We start from the raw sequence: 17,053 nt of genomic DNA on the forward strand, positions 1-17,053 counted from the left end.
TCCGCCACACACAACACAGCCGCCAACGACCTTTGGAGGTCTTTCGCCGAGCCTGCTAGACACTCGGTATCCGCCAGCACTTCACCGTCTTTACCCCACTCGTTTGGGCCCCACTCGGAGAACGGGCCCCATGGTTCGCATGGATCGTACATACCATTGCACCAGTCACCGCAGCAGTATCCAGCGCCAGCCTACCAGGGTTTATATAACCCTAATGCTTATGTGGAGGAGCCAGTGGGCCACAACCCACTCGGGCCGGAGGACCATTTTTCGGGAGAGCACGAGATGGACGTAGACGAGGATACGGACCCGTCGCTACCACCATCAGGTACGCCTAACCATCCGATTGAGATATCGGATGGGTCGCCATTTAGGGGATCACCCTATAATGGTGGGGACAGCTTTCAGGAGAGGTTTAAGCAGCATGATTGGTACTTCACCCCTAGCCACAACTCTCCGATGCTTCAATCACTCCATGGTACTCCGATGCTCCAATCGCTCCATGGTTCGCCGGTGCACTCGCAGCACCACTCGCAGCAGCAGCAGCTCCAGCAGCAGCCGCCTCTACCGCAGGACCTATCTGAGGCCCAGTGGCGTGACGTGATCACTCCGTCACCACCGCCGCCACCAGTTTTACCTCCTCCACCTCAGAGGCCGAGGAGGAATGCGCGCATGTCTACGCGCGGAGGGATTCGCATAGGCACCCCTCCACGTGTTAGTAGCAGCCGCTACACGTCTCTACCCGGGGAGTCCGAGACAGGGGAGTCTCAGCATCCCGTATCGGAGGTTACTTCTGTTCCGATCCCGCCTCCGCCGCCGCAGAATTTTGGAGAGCCGATTCCGGCTTATGCTAGTGCCGCTCAGTTCAACCCGTTCGAGCATGTATTCCCTCAGGGTTATGATTACACGGGAGACCCTTATTGGCAAGCTGTGAACTACAGCTCACTCCCTCCTAGCGGTCCATTGGGAGACACTTGGACTGCTGGGCAGTCTACTTTTGGTTACCCTCCGGGTTACCAGCAGCCACCGCAGCCGCAGCCTTACCAGCCGCCGCAGCCGCAGCACTACCAGCCACCACCACCGGCGCCTATGATGTCGCCGCCGCAGGTTCAGGAGATCCTGCATGGGATTGATAGCATGCGACGGGAGATGCAAAATGATCGCCGTCACAACCGTGGCATGTTCCAGAAGGTATTCGATTTGCTCAAGGGTAAGAGCAAGAAGGATCGTTGAATCCTTCGATTATCATTTCATGTACTCATGTCCCTGTGTGGACATCTATCCTTGTACTCTACCCCTGTGTGGGTATATCTATCTTATTCTACCCCTGCGTGGGTATGATATTCTGTTAACCCCTGCGTGGGTTTGCTTTATTTTATTTTGTTATTTGCTTAGCCCCTGCGCGGGCATGTTATTCATGTTATCCATGTTATTTCAAAGTCCCGTTTAGGGCAAATATGTACTGGTACTTTTATTTGAAATTTGAAATGGTTAGTTTGAAATTATCATTTTATTTATATGCATGAATAATATTTAAATAATGGAAATTATCAATTTTTATTTGATTTGCCATTTTATAAGAATCTTAGTAAGGTATAACCTAGCTTGAATGCCTTATTAACAGGCCTGGCCGTGACGGTAAAACCTGGTTGAAAAGATTCAACTCCCTGTTAACATCTGAAAACATGTTAACATTCTGGGCTAAGCGTGATCTGTAGAATCACACGACCCATTTTTTTTTTAAATTATCTACAGATTTTATCTGTATACAAGTCTATTAATGACTTGATACCTACGGGTTATGACTATGTCATATAGTGGCAGTTGTGGTCTATGACTCCCTGCCTAGTGAAGAATTATCTACAGATTTTATCTGTATACAAGTCTATTAATGACTTGATACCTACGGGTTATGACTATGTCATATAGTGGCAGTTGTGGTCTATGACTCCCTGCCTAGTGAAGAAAACTATCTACAGATTATATCTGTATACAAGTCTATTAATGGCTTGATACCTACGGGTTATAACTATGTTATATAATGACAGCTGTGGTTTATGACTCTCTGTCTAGTAAAGGATTATTTGTTTAATTATACAATTTATAGTCCTATAAAAATCTAAATTTGTAATTTAGTAATCGTCCATGTGACTAGGCCTATGGTGCCAATATATATATTTTCATTCCTTGATTGCTAATAAGAGCTTGAATGAAATTTATTAAATTAACTGCTAAGGTTCTTGATACCATGGTTAATAAATCGTCTAGAACGATAATACTGTTAGGTTCTAAATTAGACCTTGTCCTTTATTGTAGCTTAAAGCTACAATGGCCAAATCGGAGGAAACCAACAGTCATTCTGGGGAACACTCAGATAATGCAAAGATTCACGTTACCGGTGCAGAGTTGCAAGCACTGATAGATAATGCTGTCGCCAAGGCTATGGATCGGCAGTTCAAGGAATCTAGTGGTACTCGGAGTAGGACCCGAACAGAAACACACGCAAAGCCTAAGACTCATTCTGAGGCTCATAGTAAGCCGCCATCTAAAAAGAGTGAGCCGAAGAAAGCTGAGGATGATAATCATTCCTCCAACCACAGCAGCGTCCCGAAACAGGAGATTGAGCTGAAACATGACACGTACAGCAGGTCCTGTACGTACAAGTATTTTGTATCCTGCAAGCCCAGAGATTTCACTGGGGAAAAGGGAGCCGTCGATTGTATGACGTGGATTGACGAGATGGATACTGTGGTTGATATCAGCGGGTGTGCTGATAGGGACGTCGTGAAGTACGTGTCCCAGTCATTCAAAGGAGATGCGTTAGCATGGTGGAAGTCACTCCTACAAGCTGCCGGTAAGGCCACACTGTACGGGTTGTCATGGGAACAGTTTGTGGCCCTGATTAAAGAGAACTTCTGTCCGCAGCACGAGGTCGAGCGAATTGAATCGGATTTTGTATCCTTAGTCATGAAGAACCTCGATTGTCAAGCGTATCTTACTACGTTCAACACGCTGTCTCGTTTAGTGCCTTACTTGGTGACCCCGGAGCCGCGTAGGATTGCTCGATTCATTGGGGGTCTGGCACCGGAGATTAAAGCCAGCGTCAAAGCTTCAAGACCTACTACATTTAGATCCGTGGCGGATCTATCCCTCTCCCTCACTCAAGACGTGGTTAGATTGAGAGCCATGAAGAGCTCTGAGGAGAACAAACGGAAACGTGAGGATGACACCTCACGAAGATCTGAAAAGCGACATAGAGGGAACAACGACCACAGGAAAGGGTCGGGGTCTAGGAAAAGTGATCATCAGTCGGGTGAGAAACCCAGATGCAAGATCTACAGGAGGCACCACTTCGGGAGGTGTCGGTTAGAAACGAAATCCCAGTCTTCAGAAAAACGATGTGGAATCTGCAAGTCCACAGACCATAAAGCTGTGGATTGCAAGAAAATGAAGGATGCAACGTGTTTTGGTTGCAACGAGAAAGGGCATATTCGGCCCAACTGTCCAAAGTTTGCAAAGAAGGCCGAGGAAGGGAAGAAGACTAATGCGAGAGTCTTCAGAATGGACGCAAAGGAAGCAGTCCTTGACGATAACGTCATTACCGGTACGTTTCTTGTAAATGATGTTTTTGCTAGAGTCTTGTTTGATTCGGGGGCTGATAAGTCGTTTGTAGATGATAAGTTTTGTAAACTGTTGAACCTTCCTGTTAAAACCTTAAGTGTAAAATATGAGGTGGAATTAGCCGATGGAACCATAGAAACCGCCTCAACTGTTCTAGATGGATGTGTTATATCCATTAGGAATCATTCTTTCCCGTTATCCTTGCTTCCCTTTAAGCTAGCTGGATTCGACATAGTGATAGGCATGGATTGGTTGTCGAGTAACCAAGCCCAGATTCTGTGCAACAGAAAGCAAGTAATAGTTAAGACTCCGTTTGGTGAGTCACTTACTATTCAAGGAGATACCCAGCATGGATTGCCCGAGCAAGTGTCCATGCTTAAGGCATCCAGATGCATGCAAAAGGGATGTGTCATTTATATGGCACAAGTTACCATAGATGAGCCGAAGCCGAAGATTGAAGATATTCCTGTTATCTCGGAATATCCTGAAGTATTTCCTGAAGAGCTACCTGGTTTGCCACCAGATAGGCAAGTAGAGTTTCGGATAGACATCATTCCAGGTGCTGCACCTGTAGCAAGAGCACCATACAGATTGGCACCAACGGAGATGAAGGAGTTGAGGACGCAGTTGGATGAGCTTTTAGCTAAAGGTTTTATTAGACCTAGCTCGTCTCCTTGGGGAGCGCCAATCTTATTCGTTAAGAAGAAGGATGGTTCGATGCGTCTGTGCATCGATTACCGTGAGCTTAACAAGGTCACTATCAAGAATAGGTATCCGTTACCCAGGATCGACGATCTGTTCGATCAGTTGCAAGGAGCAAGCTATTTCTCCAAGATTGACCTAAGGTCAGGTTATCATCAGTTGAAGGTCAAGGAGGAAGACGTACACAAGACCGCGTTTAGGACTCGTTATGGACATTACGAGTTCCTAGTGATGCCGTTTGGGCTCACTAATGCACCAGCCGCGTTCATGGATCTCATGAATCGCGTCTGCAAGCCTTATTTAGATAAGTTCGTCATCGTCTTTATTGATGACATTCTTATCTACTCAAAGAGCCAAGCTGATCATGAGAAACACCTTCGTTGTATTCTCAAACTTCTGCATCAAGAAAAGCTTTATGCCAAATTTTCGAAGTGTGAATTTTGGCTTCGGGAAGTCCAGTTTCTTGGACATGTTGTAAGCGAGCGTGGTATCCAAGTAGATCCCGCTAAAGTCGAAGCAGTCATGAACTGGCAGGAGCCGAAGACTCCTACTGAGATTCGCAGTTTCCTCGGATTGGCAGGATATTATAGGAGATTCATCGAGAACTTCTCAAGGATTGCTGCGCCCCTAACCTCATTGACCCGTAAGAAGATTAAGTTTGATTGGGGCCCTAAGCAGCAGGAATCCTTTGACATTCTGAAGCAGAAGCTGAGCAATGCGCCAGTGTTGACATTGCCCGATGGTATAGATGAATTTGTGGTGTACTGTGACGCATCACACACTGGCATGGGTTGCGTACTCATGCAGAAAGGCAAAGTCATTGCCTACGCTTCTCGACAGCTCAAGGTGCACAAGAAGAACTACACCACCCACGATTTGGAATTGGGTGCGGTTGTATTTGCTTTGAAGTTATGGAGACATTACTTGTATGGAACCAAGTGCATAATTTATTCGGATCACAAGAGTCTTCAACACTTGTTCAATCAGAAGGAATTTAACATGCGTCAAAGGCGATGGATGGAAACTCTAAATGATTATGACTGTGAGATAAAATACCATCCAGGCAAGGCAAATGTGGTTGCCGACGCCTTAAGCAGAAAAGAAAGGGTTAAACCGATCAGAATCAATGCCAAGCGCATTGAAATAAGAAATAGTTTGAATGAAAGGGTGTTAGCTGCACAGAAGGAAGCTGTGCTGGAAGCTAACTATCCCGCAGAAAAGTTGGGAGTAACCGAGGAGCAGTTATCCCACGACAAAGATGGAATGCTACGCCTAAACGGACGAATATGGGTTCCAGTTTATGGAGGACTTCGGGATGTTATCCTCCAGGAAGCCCACAGCTCAAAATATTCCGTTCATCCTGGAGCTGATAAGATGTACCAGGATTTGAAGTCAAACTACTGGTGGATTGGTTTGAAAAAGTCCGTGGCCGAGTATGTGGCCAAATGTTTGACTTGTGCGCAAGTCAAGGCTGAGCATCAGAAGCCGTCAGGTTTGCTTCAGCAACCTGAAATTCCCAAGTGGAAATGGGAAATGGTGACAATGGATTTCATCACCAAGTTGCCAAAGACGAAAAAGGGAAATGATACTATATGGGTCATAGTAGACAGACTGACTAAGTCAGCTCATTTTCTACCCATCAAAGAGACGTATAGCTCAGATATGTTAGCTCAATTATACGTCGATAAGATAGTAGCACTACATGGTATACCTATATCTATTATCTCTGATAGAGATACTAGATATACGTCACATTTTTGGAAGAGTTTCCAACAGTCGTTGGGCACTCGTTTGAATTTTAGTACGGCTTACCATCCTCAGACCGATGGTCAGAGTGAGCGTACTATTCAAACTCTGGAAGACATGCTTCGTGCATGTGCGATCGACTTAGGTGGTAGTTGGGATAAGAACCTACCACTAATTGAATTCTCCTACAACAATAGCTACCATTCCAGCATAAAGGCTGCGCCTTTTGAGGCCCTATACGGTAGAAAGTGTAGATCGCCCATTTGTTGGGCAGAAGTTGGAGATGTCCAGTTGTCTGGACCAGATATCGTCTTTGAGACGACAGACAAGATCGTTCAGATCCGTGATCGTTTGAAAGCTGCCAGAGATAGGCAGAAAAGTTATGCGGATCCTAAGCGCAAAGATTTTCACTTCGATGTGGGTGAAAAAGTGTTGCTTAAAGTATCACCTTGGAAAGGTGTGATGAGATTTGGAAAGAAAGGCAAGCTAAGCCCGAGATATATAGGACCTTTCGAGATTATCGAACGTGTCGGGTCAGTCGCTTACAAGTTAAACTTGCCTGAAGAGCTTAGTGCCATTCATAATGTGTTTCACATCTGTAATTTGAAGAAGTGTTTCGCTGACGATTCACTGGTTATACCGCATACAGATATACACATAGACGAAAGTCTAAAGTTTGTTGAAAAACCTTTGTCGATTGAGGATCGACAGGTAAAGAAGCTTCGAAGGAAGCACGTGCCTATTGTAAAGGTCAAATGGGATGCCCGTAGAGGTCCCGAATACACGTGGGAAGTGGAATCCACGATGCAAGAAAAATATCCCCATTTGTTTGATTAAAATCTCGGGGTCGAGATTTCTTTTAAGGGGGTGAGGATGTAACACCTCGAAAAATTTCGTCCAATAATGTCTTGACACGTGTCATAAGGTTCCGTTATGTGAAAACATACTTTAGAGGGACTAAAAGTGACAAACAGTGAAAACTATGGAACGTAAGGGTCCAAAATATCAACAATGGATAAATAGGCTCTGTGATAACCCCACATAATGTTTATAACCTTTAACGGATGGTTCATGGATCATACGACGCGGAAATTGCACGAAAGTGAAGTATTGCAAACTATAGGGGCCAAAAGTGTCAACATGTTTAATTTATACCTCTGAGTGAACTTTTGGCAGACCTGAAGCTTCGTATAGCTAAAATATACTCACTAGAATATGTGGTAAAAATTTCATGAAGTTTCGTCAACGTATGAGAAAGTTATGGCCAAAACCGTACTTAAGGGACTAAAAGCGTCAACGTCGAATTTCAGGGCTTTTCGGTTGAGCGCAAAGTTATCCGAGGACATTACCATGTTGGTAAAAGTCCTAAGGTTCTTAGAAACCAAGTTTGGGGGTTTACGGGTCGAGAAAAATAGCCGAAACATCGCGTACAAGTTCAGGGGTCAAAGCTGCCAATGTGTGAAAGTTGTTTGGCTGAACCAGGGGTCAGGCGACCCGCCTGGGAAAGCCCAAGCGGGCCGCGTGGGTTGCCCAGCGACAGAAAATCGTATTTGGGTCATTTTGAGTCCGAATTCAAGTGCATTACAGTTGTATCTTGCCTCCAATTGAGCCAATAACATGCCATGCATGCCTACTACTACAGGAACCTCGAAATTATGGCTTTAAATCAGGTCTTGATCACATTTCTTGATCATTTTTCATTGTAACCAAGTGCTCTCAATATTCAAGGACTTCAAGCAAGCTTTCTGGAGGAAATCTGAGCAACAAGGCCGATCCTAGTGTTCACTAAACATCTATAGGACTCTTGTAAGCTTTCAATTCGTTCTTTAATCCGTTTTTGTAGTGATTATTGCTAAAAGTCAAACTGGGTGCTCATAACCTTTGACTTTCTGATTAAACGGATTTCTTTCAGTCATTTCTCGAATTGAAACTTGTTATAGATTGGTATTTATGTGGGAAACAAACCCTCTAAAGGGTACTATCTGATTCCCACTACATGCATGCAAACTGTCGAGTCAAACATGGTTCTAAAAAGTCAACAGAATTGATTTTCGCAAAAATAAGCTTGAATGTTAATATATCAGACATGCAATCTGATTGATCATCATAAGTAACTTGTAATACATATAAGAATGTGTTTTAATCATCATCAACTCGACAATCTATAGTATAGCCACGAATCGGAACCGAAAGTCTTGTGAAACGATTATTCCGTAGACTATCGATTCGGATTCGTACATGCATGTTCGAGATCTGTATTGGAAAGTATTTTTGACTATTTTTATTTTAGTTAAACTTCTGGAATTTTCTTTGATTGAGTCTATGCTTAGCCTATTCGAATGCATGTTTCCGGTTTATGCATAAAGTTGACTATTTTGCCCTTTTTGATTTAAAACGGGATTTTTGGAAAAGTGAAAGGATAGAAATCTTTATTTTTATTATATAAACTTGCACCGAAAGTTTCGGATCAGTTGGTGGTCCAGATTGTGAGTTATGGCCATTAGCGTAAAACTATATTATAAATTTACATAAACGGTCCTTTTCGCATAGAACCCGTTTCTGGCCACGTTTTGGTACAAAACTTTTTACCAACTGATGTATTATAATATTCTGGGAATTTTGATGATTTTTAATTAATTTTTGGCTGAACGGATCCTAGATCGCCTATTCATTTCGGCTTATGTCGGTTTTGACCGTTTTAGCCACAAAATGAGTTTTACACATCCTTTTGACCCGAAACCTTTTTCTACTGATTTTATATGATGAATAAATTATTTTAAGTATTCTGGAAATATAAAAATCTCAGAATTAATTTGAAAACCCGAAAACACCCTTAAATCGCATAATTAGCGTTTTAAGCGCATAGTGAGCGTTATACTTGTTTTAAACATATAAGACCTATACCTACTGATGTAACTTACATATTTTCATATAATAACAGTAAGTATAAGTATATAAACTCAGACTTCCAGTTTTGGCGTTTTTAGCCCTTGTGAAATTACTAGAATACCCCTACGGTGCATAGTTTGGTTTAAATGATAAATTTGATATATGGGTCATACCCTACTGATATAATATGTTATATTAAGTATATTTACTGTATGAACCAGACCCGAAACTCAGATTTCTAATTTTACCCTTTTATTAACTTTTAAATGACCAAAATGCCCTTCTAAGGCATGGATTGGGTTTAAAATTATTCCGGGCAATATAGGACATAACTTACTGATATAATATCATATTTTAAGCATATTATCTCAGGAAACTTGCATTTGAATCTTTGGTCTACCGTATCGTCCTTTTCGCGTTCGGTTCGGTTTACGTAACTAGTTTGCGTAAATTGACCGAAACGGGCCAAACGATATCATTTTTATTTCAAAATCCAGAATGTATTTAGTATACCCATATTATACAAGTATTCAAACTTGTCGGGTCTAAATCACGTTCTATCCGGTCTTTCGCTTAATCGTGCGTAAACCGTATCATTCCTAAAACTAACCGGTCAAAGCTTAGGCTTAAATAAAAGGCCGTTAGGAATCTAATAGGTTAATTATAAACCTTTGTTCCAGATTAGGAGGCCCGGTAAAAGCTACCACCACTTATCGTTTGTGACTTATACTTGCTCAGGTAAATACATTTTGACTTATTTTCCCTATACGGGCTTGGGGTACGGTATTTAAAATACCGCTTGATCGGGCGCACAAGTCCTGCGCCTTATAGGTGTACAGTCTTGAATAGCTTGTGCGACTTCGTTTAAACAGTTTTGTCTTACTTAAAGGCTTTGGGGGGTTATTGACCATGTCCCGGATATCCTTGGCATTATCTTACGAGATGGCCACGACCAGAGCACGGAGTGTAGGCGTACACTCGTCGTGTATAACTCTTTAATGTGGTGTGTCAATTAAATCTCTAGCCCGGACAGTAGATCCCGGGCCACCAGAGATATAAGTGCATGTAATTCGTTCACAAGTTTATATTATATAATTATCCCAAGTTAATAAAAATATTTATGCCTTGTGCATTTAAATAAATTTTCAATCATTTTCAAAATGAGTCAGTCGATTTGTATTTACCAGTGTAAACTGACGTATTTTTCCCAAAAGATTAAGTGCAGGTACTATACGGAAATAGGCTGGCTGTTTCCTAGAGAGCGTCCACAATAGTCTCGCAAACTCGGACGACATTTATCTGTTGAACTATTTATTTCTATTTTTATTTGATCCGCCTGTGGATCCATTTCAACTACTGTGATATTTATTATTACACTTTATTTAAAAGTTGAAATGTTTCTATTCTGCTTCCGCTGTGCATTATTATATTGTGTTGATTGTCTATGACGATGCCAACTACGTCACTGTACCCCACACCGGGCCCACCGGTGACACGTGGAAATCGGGGGTGTGACAGTCGAAGGATAAGAGATCGAAGGATAATGTGGATCCTTCGATCTCATCGAAAGATATGTTTCGAATGATAGATCTCGAAAGGTGATCTTTCGAGGTCCCTACTGATCCTTCGAATGCTTTGTCATCGATAGATGATCCTTCGGACCATCTATCGGATCCTTCGGACCAGACATCATGGGCTGGGTATAAATACCCATGCAGTGTGTTGAGTTTAGGCAGATGCACATAGAGAGACAGACAAAGAGATAGAGTTTTGAGAGCATTCTGTCCGAACCACACACACACACTTTGAGAGTTTGCAAGTTAGATTTGTAAACATTGTGCCTGTAACCGAAACCTTCATACGTATTAATACAGTGGTGTTAATCGGTGAATCTTTGTGTGTTGTGCTTTATACTTGTCTCATCCCGGTTTGCTTGCTAGCTTGGATTCCGCACTCGCTAGTGGGTTAGTATAACAAGGTTTGAGGTTCGTCATCCTCCGACAAGGGACCTACAAGTGGTATCAGAGCTTGGCTCTTTACCTTGTTTAAAACCGGGTTGTTCAAGTTCTTGGTGTGTTTGGACACTTGGTTTAGCACCCGTTTTTGGTGGTTTTCTTGTACTTTTAAACTGAAAAACGGTTTCTAAACCTTCGGGAGTGTTCAAGGTTGGGTTGGGTAACTTGAAAACTTGTTTTTAAGTGTCTTTGTGTTTTCCGGCGAAAATTCCGGTTAAAGTTCCGGTGACTGGTTTTAGGATAAGGTTATCCTTTTTGGGCAACCTTTTCAAAGTTGGTGGGAAAGTTAGGCCTGCACATACCGTCTTGCCGAAAGTTGACTTACCAACCCATCACCTTTTCACCAACCTGTCACATCAGCGTCAGTGTGTCAGAATCTCTCGAAAGATATCTTTCGACATCGAAAGACCATCTTTCGATCAAGGAAGGCTCGAAAGATTGTCATCCTTCGACCCATCCTTCGAAGTCTGAAACATATCTTTCGATCAAGGAATCTATTCGAAAGACAGGTGTCCGAAAGATAAGGATTTAACTCGAAAGATAAGGATCTTTCAAAGTGTGAATCCTTCGAGTTCTTGAATCTTTCGAAATCATTGTTCGAGATTCAACAGTGATATTTCGAGCACTGTTGATCCTTCGAACAAGATTTGATCTTTCGATTGTGGTCTGTTTATTGTTAACAAGTTTCTGTGATTTCAGATCTTTCGAACAGGATCCTTCGGCTGTGTGTGATCTTTCGGAATATTCACTTAGCATTTATTTTGCTTATCAATCATGAATCCGAGTTGGTGGAATCCTGCCCCAGACAGTGGAAAATATACCAGTTCTGGTGTCACTCCCTCATGGTGGGGCACACCGGCGCCAGACAGTGGAAAATACACGTCTACAAGTCTATCGCCTTCATGGGCCGAGTCTCCGGTGTCGACATCTTCTCAGGGAAATCAATGGGCATTGGTGTCGAATCAAACTCCGAGTATCCAAAGTATCTTACTGAGCGAAAGCGAAACAGGAAGTTTGAATCGACCTCCAAAGCTGATGCATTTAAACGAGTATCCGGGTTGGGCTGATAGATTCCGTACATATGTTTTGGGTCAAAATACAGAGCTGTGGATACGTTTCACCACAGATTTTGATCAAGCTATCGAAGTCGCCGCTTCAACAACTGCTAGTTTTGCCGATCTTCCAGAAGATCAAAAGAAAATATATGATCTGGAAAAGAAAGCCTACGCCATTCTCACTCAGGCGTTAAGCAAAGACATCTATCATCAGTTTGTCAGCTTCAAGACTACGAAGAAGCTGTGGGACGGTTTGAAAACCAGGGGAGTAGGGAATGAAGCAACACGTCAATTGCGTCATGATCTGCTCAAGAAAGAATTCGACTGTTTCACGTGCTTAGATAAGGAGTCTTTGGGAGACATGACAAGTCGGTTTTATCATTTGCTTACTGAGTTGAATAATTTTGGTGTGACGACAACTCAAGCAGAAGTGGTGAAAAAGTTTGCTGATGCTTTGCCTCCCCAATGGAGTAGTTTCTTGGAAATCCTGAAGTATAACGGAGTGTTGAAAACTACAAATATCAACGACTTCGTGCAGCTTCTGGAAAACAAGGATCAGGAGGAAACATTAAAGGCGAAGAGAGTTCCATTGCCACAAAATCCTGAAATGTATTGTGGAACTTCCAATACTTCGTCTGCAAGAACAGGTCCACATGCTCCTTTGCAAACAGCGTTTGTCACTAGCACGGATATGTATGGCAATCCGGTGCAAGTTCCTGTAAAGCCACCTCCTACCACAGACATGTATGGAAATCCAATACAGCCACCTCCTCCTCCTCCTCCTGCTCAAACACAACGTGCATGTTATGGAGGAACATCATCTGCTGGTCAACAGTCAAAGCCAAGTACAGTACAGCTCGACACTTCCAGCTTTTCTAAAGTCAGTGTAGAAGTAGCTAAGGAACACATGGAGCTGCTTAACACTGTAGTGAGCGCGTACTGTGGGTTAATAGAAGGTCAGATTGGCAACATTAATCTGACACAAGAAGATTATAGGCAGATTGATAAAGAAGAGATGGACTTGATGGACATCAAGTGGGCCTTTGCGAGTGTTGTGAGAAGAGCAAAGGATTGGATGGAAAGTACTGGAAGAACCAGCTTGGAAAGCAAGAGAGACACCAAGTATGGGTTCGATAAACAAGCTGTAAAGTGCTTCAACTGTGGTGAACGGGGTCACTTTAAGAGGGAATGTACAAAGCCAGCTCAGCACGGGAATCAAAACCCTTTCAGAAACCAAGGCAACCAGCAGAACAGAAACAATGAGCGTACATTGGTGCCTGTCAACAACCAAACTAACCGGGCACTTGCAGTTCAGGTGGATGAAGGTTGTGACTGGTCAATCCAGTTGGGTGGTGATGCTCCCGATGGAACAGCATGTTTTGCTCAGGTTGTGAAGGAGTTAGTTCACACCAGAGGTGGAGAATCTTCTTCCAGTGGTGGTGAATCGTCTGAAGATGAAGACTCTTCTGGGTACAGCAGGAGTGTTGATGAAGAATCATCCAATTCTGGTGATGATCATGTGGGTGAGACATCAAATGCAACAATCGATGCAGATATTGATGAACTTTTGGAGGAAGCTGCAGCAGAAGCTCAAAGAAGATCTATTCTGGTGGATCAAGCTGCTTATACTTCGTCTTCTCTCCATTCAGCCTTTATGGCTAATGTCGACGGTTCATCAAGTCAGGTATGTATCGATGAACCTACTGCTGTTAATTGTGATGAATGTGATAGAATGCATGCTAGATGTGCTGATATGGAGAAAAGTATGTCTGAGTTGCAAGACAAACATGATGCTTTACAAGCTAGTTTGTTTGACTTGCAAGACAAACATACTACTGTGAATGAGAATTTGAGTGACTTGCAAAGTAAGCATGACGCTTTGCAAGAAAAGTATGATGTGACTTTCCTCCACAATCAGAAATTGACTGTGGACCTTTCCAAATGCACAGAAGCCAATATGTTTTATGAAAACCATGAAAAAGAATTGAAGTCAATGATTGAGACATTAAAGAAAGATAAAACTGAATTGACTAAAATGGTTTCCAGAAAACAAACGGACATTAATCTGTATATCTCTCGTCTTGAGACAATGCAAAAAGAAATGGTCTGTGTAAAAACGGAAAGTGAAGCAATCCAACTCAAGCTAGATAGTTATTTGAGTTCTAGCTATGTGTTGGATCACATCATTGATGTCCAAAAGGAGAAAAGGGACATGACGTGCTTGGGATATAAGAAATGTCCACCTCCTATGAGACACAATTATGATGCCATGCCTGATGAAGAGGACAGGGTGTTCTTTGAACCATCTGTGCCTCTAGATGTGAAAGAGTTTGCTGCAGGACTCGGATACCAAAAGGAAGTATCCTCAGATTCAGATGTGTCAGCAGATACATTTGTAAGTGCTGAACAAAATCAAGATCCTCCAGTTATGATTGAGGATGCTGATTCTTCTGATGATGAATCTGATGATATTGTCCCAGCAAAGTCTGATGCGGTAGCCAAAAATGAGGACATACCTCTCGAGAATCACATTCTATGTGATCCCCCTGTAAAACCCGCTACGACTGTTGCAACTGAGTCCTCATCTGCAGAAGAGCCGGGGAGTGTGAATTTGCTGTACACTCTAGTTGGTGATGATAAAATTTACTCAGACAAAGATTTTCCCATTAAGAATGTTAATCAATCCTTAATCTGTAAAGTCTTTGAAAATTCGACAAGTAAGTTTTTGGGAAAGACAGGACCACGTGTTACAGTTACACAGTGTCCTCCTATTCCAAAGGCTGAAATTCGAAAACAATTTGGAAACAAGAAATTACCAACGGTGCCAAAACAGCAAAATCACACCAAGCCCAAAGGAAAATCACCGGCTCAAGTCCAAAAGAAGCTGAATCAAAAGAAGAAGAAAAACGTTAACTTTGTGAAATCGACGGGAACGGATAAAATTGAAACGTATGAAAATAAATCTAACTTAGATTTTGTCAAGCAAGTTACTGTTTTGAAAAGAAATGAACAAGACAGTTCAAAGCCTAGTACCTCGGGTTCACAAAGTTCAACATCATCGGTCAGACGATCACATGATTCTTCGGGGTTTGTAGAACGAAGATCATGTTTTGAGTGTGGAACCATTGGACATATTATTCGTAATTGTCCATATCTTCATAAGCAAAAAGAAAAGGTTGATGTTCCCCGTGACCACAATGACCGTAAGCAATCTGTTTCTATAAAACAAGATCCCCGCCTTGCAAAAGAAAGGGAGAAGAAACAGAAACGCCAACAGGTCAAGAAGATTGAAAAAGCAATTAAAATCGATGTGGTTCAAAAACAATCTGTTGCTGTAAAACCAGACAATTCTAAAACTTCAAACAATCAAGAAGTTAAAATTTTAAAGAAAGACACTGGTAAAACAAAACAGACCTGGAAACCTAAATCGGTTACTGAATCAGGGGGGCCATCACAATTCACCAACCATCAAAGACAAGAAGTTATTGTCATTGATGAAAATGGAAGACCCAAGACCACAATGGCTTGGGTCCCCATCTCCAACTAATTCATTTGAGTTCATGTGCAGGGTGCTTCAGGAGGAACTGTCAGTAGTCATTGGATTGTTGATAGTGGGGCATCCAGGCACATGACAGGTGACATGAAGCTTCTCTACGACGTCAAATCTATTAGAGGAGGTTATGTTGCTTTTGCTGGAGATAAAGGTGGATATATAACGGGTGAAGGAATGATATCCAACGGGATTGTCAGCTTTGACAAGATCAACTTTGTGCAACAACTTGATCACAATCTTCTTAGTGTTTCTCAAATCTGTGACAAGCAGTTCTCAGTACACTTTGATGCTAATGGATGTTATGTGCTGAAGCCCGGCTTCAAAATTCCCAAAGAATGGATTCTCTTGTCAGCTCCAAGGATAAATGATTTGTACGTCCTTGACATGAGCCAAGCTATTACTACGTCTGCACAAGCAACTTGTTTCGTTTCCAAAGCCACAGAAAAAGACACTATCTCTTGGCACAGACGAATGGGTCACATTCACTTACGCAAGATGAATCATTTGGTTTCAAATGAATTGGTGAATGGTGTTCCCCTCAAAAATTTCCATCTTCAAGACGTCTGTGTTTCATGCCAGAAAGGAAAGCAAACAAAGAAGAAGCACCCTACAAAGAAAATCAACACGGTGGCAGTTCCTCTTGAACGTTTGCACATGGATTTGTTCGGTCCTGTCAAGCACAAGAGTATTCGGGGTGATCAATACTGCCTCGTGATTACTGATGATTATTCAAGATTTTCTTGGGTGGCGCTCATGGCACATAAGAGTGAAACCTTTGGCATTATCAAAAACTTGATCATTCAGATTGAAAATTTGTATAAGTTGAAGGTTAGGCGGATACGTAGCGACAATGGTACTGAATTTAAAAATCATTCCATGACGGAGTTTTGCACATCAAAAGGTATTCTTCATGAGTTTAGTGCAGCTTATACTCCTCAACAGAATGGTGTCGCTGAACGTAAGAACCGCACATTGATCGAGACTGCTAGGACAATGTTGGTAGAGTCGCAGTTACCCATTCCATTCTGGACTGAAGCTGTGGCCTCTGCATGTTATAGATTGAACAGAGTCCTTACAGTCAAAAGGCACAACAAGACCTGCTTTGAGCTTCTTCAAAAACGGAAACCAGATTTGTCTTATCTAGAACCGTTTGGAGCTCCATGCACAATCATCGATCCTAATGGAAAGTTTGGGGCAAAAGCAATTGATGGATACTTTCTTGGGTATGCCACCCCTAACTTACGAGTCTGGAATCTAGAGACTAAAAGGGTCGAGGAGTGGTCTGAGGTCAGAGTACAAAGGCACACTTTGCCAGTCAAAAATCCGGGTCAACCTTGGATGTTTGAGTACGATGACTTCTTCAATTCGATCAATGTTGAAGCCGTTGAAGAAAATGCTGCGGCTAGGATGTTTTTCGAGAGTGACAATGCAACAGTTTCACCGGTGGTTCGTCCAATTCTTGTTAATCAAGA

Source organism: Helianthus annuus, chromosome 8 (genome assembly GCF_002127325.2).
Source record: "Helianthus annuus cultivar XRQ/B chromosome 8, HanXRQr2.0-SUNRISE, whole genome shotgun sequence".
Classification (NCBI taxonomy): domain Eukaryota; kingdom Viridiplantae; phylum Streptophyta; class Magnoliopsida; order Asterales; family Asteraceae; genus Helianthus; species Helianthus annuus.